Genomic DNA, 6,791 nt, shown 5'->3' on the forward strand with positions numbered 1-6,791 from the left:
GGGCGAAACACCATTGGTGTTTCACACCTGGTCAGCATGTTTCGCCCATTCAGCCTCCCGACGATGCGTATTTTGATAGAATTCCACGATTTATTCATTCCAAAGCCTCTCCAACTAACTTGAAGCTATCCTTGAACGTGGAAATGTGGTTACTAACTAATGATAAGATCAAATCGTGAATTCTTATCCAAAAACGGGGCACCCGAAGCTTATAAATACACCCCTATGGTCACTATGCATTAGAGGGAATTTCGGACTTGGAGGCGATGCCTTGGTGTTTTGGAGAGCAAGGAGCATAAATTTTAGATCTAAAGGTGAGTCTTGGTAAGTTCTTCAGCAGAAATAGGAAGAGTTCGAGAAATTTGCAACCCCCTTCAACATTCTTCACCTGTTTCCTTAAGATCAGACTTCGTTTCAATCTTGAGAAGAGTACTTATCCCACCTTGTTGAGATATTTACTTCAGTTATTATTTCCTTTGTGAAACAAGATCTACCGGATCTGATACTCGGCGGTCCACAGATCAATGAGTCCCTAGCACATGCAAAGATCCCACGCAAGCAGCGATCGATAAATGATCTTGCATGTGTTTCTAGGAGATCCCCCTATTTGTTTTTATTATGTAAGAAAGTCTTATAAAAAGACTAACTTTCTTTTTTGAATCTGTAAGACGATAAACGTGTAATGGATTCCGCAATGAAAAATATTTCTGACACAAACAGCTTACGGGTTTTGGCTTGTTTTCGGTTGGGTCTGCTTTTATATATATATATATATATATATATAATATATATATATAATATATATATATATATATTATATATATATATATATATATATATATATATACACACACACATATATATATACTATATAATGTGTGTGTGTGTGTGTGTGTATGCCCGACTTTTTCCTCTTTTCTTCATCATCCCTCACGTTTTGAGCAGCAACCACCCCCCTCAAAAGCCTAGAGAAATTTTATCTTGCTTTGGGAGAAGAATTGCAAGGTTCGAGGGGAGGGCAAAATCTTCGGTTTTGGTGAAGGAGGATCAAGTCACTCTTGCGTTTGAGAGATCAGCACGATTTTTTCTTGGTTTTTATTAGATTTTAATACTTATTTTAGGTGTAAACATCACCCCTTTTATCTGTATGACGTAAAGATTTAATCTTTCTGATTTAAAAAGTTATGAAACAGATTTCTTTAAATTGGGTTAAAGGTTTGAAGTAAATCTAGCATGAGATTATTGTTAATCTATTTTCTTTCATGATAAATTTACAAACATAAACATGTTAGGGTTATTAGAATCCCTCAAAAAAAATTATATTTGTGTTTTCATATTTCAGAGTAAATCCTAATTGCACTAAATCGAGATTTTATATATGAGTTCTTTGCAAATTTTTAATTTTGTTAAATTTTTGAGAAAATCTAACGTTTCTCAGGAGTTGAAAACTTTTCTCTGGTCAGTCGACTGATCAAGAGAATCAGTCGACCGATTGGTTAGCATGAAATTAGGATTTTTCTCATGATCAGTCTACCGACACATGTATTCGGTCAACTGATAAAGGCTGGTTTTTGTGCATGTGTTGTTCACGTAGCGTTCGGTCGACCGATGAGATATATCGGTCGACTGGTCTAGCGTTGTTTGTAATGTTAATCTTTCCACATACTTTTGATCGTGAACACGTAGTGCGAGTTGCACGTCGACACACGTGCGAGACCATGAGAGGGCACGTACTAGATTTAAGCACGCATGAGCCTATTGATATACGTAGTCTAATGCTTTGCGTATATCATGATAGGGAGTAACGATTATTTCAGTTTACGATGGTTGTGGATGCTCGAGTGCATTAGTCCGTGCACCATAATGAGAACGCGGGCGACTACACTATGAGTACGTTAGTCCGCACATCGCAATGAGAATGTGGTCGACTACACTCTGTGATGCATCATTGTTTTTATGGTTGAGTGCGTAGGTCCGTGTACCGCATGACATAGCAAGCGACTACACTCTGAATGTGTTAGTCCGTGAGTCGCATGATACTACAGATGACTACACTCTACATATTTAGGAAGCCTAGAGCTCAGACGAATACTATTTATGAATGTAGTCCAACACTTGACTTTCTTATACATCAATGTATATTTTAACAAGGCTTTCATGGGTTTGTAATTTTGTTTCTGTGCCACCTACCCGAGGGTAGCGTGAGATACTATGATGCTACGTATACTATTTGTCTTGGATGAGATATTGATAGAGTACTTTTCCTTGCTACTTATTTATTTATTTAAAAGATTTGGAGTTGATATTTAGCGATCCACAATTTGAGATACATGGTATATATATTAAGGGTTTCCTTATTTGGATTATTTTGCTCGATGTACTCATCTCGTGTTGTGAATTTCTAAATCGTATCTCCTCTTAGCTTAGGATATATGAATCATATATTTTATGATTAATATTTTATACACCTAACCCCCTTCCCCCTAGGGGGTGGAGATGTTCTCGCTAGCGTTTTGGCGCTCGTTGTTTCCATCTTTTTCAAGCAGCGAGTCGGGGGTTCGAAGAGCTGCAGGTTGACGGGGACTCAGCGTAGATTTTTGTCAATTATAAGTAGTTAATTAGTTCTCCACATTAGACTATTTATGAGTTTAGTTTTTGTTTTAGAGATGCATTTCATTTTAGAGGCTGAGTGCTTATGTATTTTTCAATTGACTCTCATGTATTAAAGATTCGATATTCTTATTCCAATTTACCAGATGGACTCTCTTTTCCTCTGTTGGAACAAAATTTTAGTTATTATTGGATGTCTCTTCTCTATATTGTGTTCCTTGTATTGTCATCTTTGATATATCTATTTGTACCCTCACTTCTTATTTTGACATCTACTAAAGCGATATTAATGTGATGGTGAAACATGTTTATGCACATTGTTGGGTGCATGACATGTTTGACATCTTTAATTAGGTTCACCTTAGACTGTAGTCTTGTGTGAAACTTGGGGCGTCACATTAATCTATGTTTAGAGGTAGGAAACACAACTAGACTATGCTCTTTCTCTCTGAAGTAGCATGCTAGGATTGTGGTCTTCAGGCTACAATAGAAGAAACACCTAGGTTGTTGCTAGGTTCGAGTCCTTACTCTGGGGAGAAAGCCACCTCCAGAGAGTATGTGATGAGCCGGAGAGCATAGGGTCAAACCCTTAATAAGTAAAGTAGATATAGAAAAGTTATAATAGAAGGTGAATGACATAATGTGAGATAGGGAGAGGAGAAAGATAAAATAATGTCAAAAATAATCTTAGATAGTTGCAGGCTAAGTGCTGAGCCAAAGAGTTACAAACACTTACTTCATATATCTAAAGACTCTATCGAGTCACCTAGAACACATGATTTAGCTTCCATGTTAAATTTTATAATCGATATGGTGTATCCTTTAGAAGAAATAAATACCAACATCCTTAATCTTCAAAAATAAATTGAAGAATTAAAATCAAAAAACAAAAGTCCAGTTCCTAGTGAAGACCATTTAGGAAATTTCATTGGACAAATAATTTAAATATGATAATAAAAACGAAGGGTTTGTTAGATATTCATCAACCTGAAACACTAGATTCTTCAAATAGAGTTGTATTAAGATAACAAATACAGAATTTAACACAACAAGTTCAGAATCCCCAAACAGAGTTTGCTGCATTACAGCAAGTAAACGAACTGTTAGATAATAACAAGTCTTTACTAAATTATTATTCTGATGATGGTCAAGATGACTCGACTTCAAAAATAAGTGAGTTTGAAGACTCACTTGTTATAAATATGGTGAAAACAAGAGAATGCTCAACTACATGGCCACTTCCTACAGAGCCACCTCCAGTAGGTACAAAACCTACAACCAAACCTACAAGAGTAGAGGATCCTATGTTCCAGTTAGGACAAGATTCTCCCTTGTTATAAATAATGGACTATTTTAAACTGGTCTATCGGCTTGAAAATAAGCAACGCATGGATCGGTGGATTGAAAATATCTTTTAAAAATTATCTAGACCATGGGATATTCTTTTAGAAGAAGCTTATCTAAAGAAAGTCCCTAAAGAAGATAGGTCTAGTGAAGCTGTTCAATTTTTCATAATAAGAGAATTAGAATAGTATTGCCAATTATCTAAAGCTTTTAAACAAACTAAAAGCCAATTAAAAGAAAGTGCCCTGGGACAAAACTGTTGTGATAAAATCTAAGGATTCCCACTAGATTATGGTTGCTGTAAACCATAAAGAAAAAAAACCTTATAAAAACAAATACTAGAGACCATATAGGTTTAGAAAAGGAAAATTTTCTAAACAACAAAATTGGTCTAAAAAGGGTAAAACCGTAGAAAAAGAAAAATACACGATAAAACCCTGGACGTTCAAAAAGACGTGTAAATGTTTCGAATGTCTAGAAGTTGGCCACTATGCAAACTCGAATGTCCTAAAAAGAAATAAACAAATGAAATAATTATAGAAGACATGATCAAAGCTATATTGTGAGAAGTTTGAGTTTTGTCCCAAAAAGACATGGTCTAAATGAAATTTGTTTAAAACTCTAAAAAATGTCCAGCACACAGTTTTACACCCAGTTTTAGTCCTGGGCGCGCACTGTAGCGTTGGTGACATGATCAAAGCTAAAATCAACGGCGCCATTGAAACACGCAGAGGCGGATCAAACCACCCTTATCCTATTCCGATTCCCTTCCTCTTGCGCTTTCCCTCCAAGAAAAGAATAAGAAAACAAAGAAGATTTTTTTTTTTGGACAAATTCTTCAACTTTTTCTGCAAGCAAAACTTTCCCTTTATATAAGGGCCATCAAACCCATTAGCCTCTCCCTCCAAGCGAAATATTGTACCCAGGCGGTGACCACATCCTCTCCCTCTTCATTGTTCTCATCGTCAAGGTTAGTAGAAATCTTCTCCTCCTAAATTCAACAGAATTAGCTTGAGAGCTTCTTTATATTGTGAAGTTGTCTGCTTTTTTGAAGTTACACGTGGAATTTCACTGTATCTGTTAGAATTGATGGCGGCCCTTGCTTCTATATTTTGCTAGTGTCTGTTCTCTTTTAGCTATACCTATGTGCAATCTGTATATAATTGTTAGAGTATGAATTTTTGTTTGCATACAACCAATTTTGGCAAAGGATGTGTGATACGGTTGAGGCTTTCAGTTACTTAAAAAAAAAAGCCCAGAGAGGGAAAAAAGTAAAGAAAAAGTTAAAGAGTATAACTCAAACCACAACTTCGTAGTTTTGGTGTTAGTTTTGGTGTAGTGGAAGCATCCTGATCACCATCACAACTTCGTAGTTTTGGTGCGGTGGAAGCATCCTAATCTCCATGGATTACAAATTTAATGTGGATTGAAAAGATGCTCACTGCATGTGTTCAAGTTTCAGTCTATAAAACGGACGCTCAAAACTGCGAAGACATGTAAGAGTATAAAATTTTAAACCCTCCTAGTTTTGGTGCAAGTTAGGGACCTTTGACAACAATAAGGTCTGAACTTAAATTAAGCTAGTTACATTTTCGACTTTTTTTTAAAAAAAATAAATGTTATTCAGCTAACTAGTCTTTGTTTCAAGTAGTAGGATCCTATAACCTTAAATATTACTGACCTAAGATATTTTAAATGCTAAATTTTCATTGGTCTCATTAGATTCAACTTAGATATAAAGAGTTAGTAATGGAGATGATGTGGTTTTTTTAATCATATCCTAGGAAAATACTATTTTCAGTATTTTCATCTCCCAATTGCAAACCTTTAGCTATAAAGAAATTAATTCAAAACTACTTCTTAATCTTGGCTCTACTATTTCCTTTTCCAAGAAAATCCCAAAAGTTACCTCAACGAAAAACATAGTTTCCTAAAAAAGTATGGAAGGAGCTTTTAGGATCGCAATTTATATACATTCATGAACCCCTATGTTATATCTTGACAAAGTTATGGTGGCCATATGATTGGTTCTCTTTGGACTGATTCATGGAACATTGGAGGCTTGCTTGCAGCAACAGCTGCTGGAAATTTTCAAATTGTTTAATTGAGCTTGGATGAATATTTCTAATTGAAAATATGGATATAGCATTTCTTAATGGTTCCAACTGGGTAGTTTCTGACATTTAAAAAAGTTGAACTTGAAATTAGTTCAACATTTTTATCTGACACTTGTGAACGAATTTTAATTGATGGATTATTGTTTCCAGTGGATATGAATCCTCTCTGTTCTATTTCTGTAATGGAGGTACCACTTGTAACTGTCTGCATGAACATCGGGTGCTAAACTAATGAAACATAATTTTTAAAACTATAACACTTGATCTCTTTAAAAAGTTTATTTTCCACTTGGTAATATAATAAGCTGTTAAACAATATACGAATGGCGTGATCTCCAATTTTAAAATTGACATACATAGAATAAGGAGGATGAAGATCAGGATTTGCAAGAAAATATTCTTAATCATATCTTTCATAATCCTTGGATGTTTGACCCCTGCTCTTGATTAGTTTCTTTCTCTGCTCTTTGCTTTCTTGTGCGTCATTTTCTTATCCATGAGATGCTCATACTTGTCTGGATTTTTTTGAAAAACATTTCCATCTTGTTGTTCAAGATAAAATTACAAATATTTTTGTAAAACCTCCACAGTACCCTTGCGGAAAGGATTTAGATCCGCTCCTCTACCAGAAAAAAAAACAGTAGAGAGACCACTACCTTATTAGTAGCCGTTAATTTATTTAGTGGATAACTGTGATTTGTCTTTGAGTGTAATTTAGGA

The 6,791-nt window shown here is 35.2% G+C and overlaps 1 long non-coding RNA gene across 1 annotated transcript in view; it reads left to right on the forward strand.

The window, feature by feature from the left end:
• The window catches only part of LOC109832334, a 4,963-nt gene continuing 2,859 nt past the window's right edge, over nucleotides 4,688-6,791 (forward strand). Inside the window, exon 1 of the long non-coding RNA XR_002244715.1 lies at nucleotides 4,688-4,924. This is a non-coding gene — a long non-coding RNA (uncharacterized LOC109832334). The remainder of the gene's footprint in view (nucleotides 4,925-6,791) is intronic.

The sequence above is a fragment of the Asparagus officinalis genome, chromosome 3 (genome assembly GCF_001876935.1).
Source record: "Asparagus officinalis chromosome 3, Aspof.V1, whole genome shotgun sequence".
NCBI lineage: Eukaryota > Viridiplantae > Streptophyta > Magnoliopsida > Asparagales > Asparagaceae > Asparagus > Asparagus officinalis.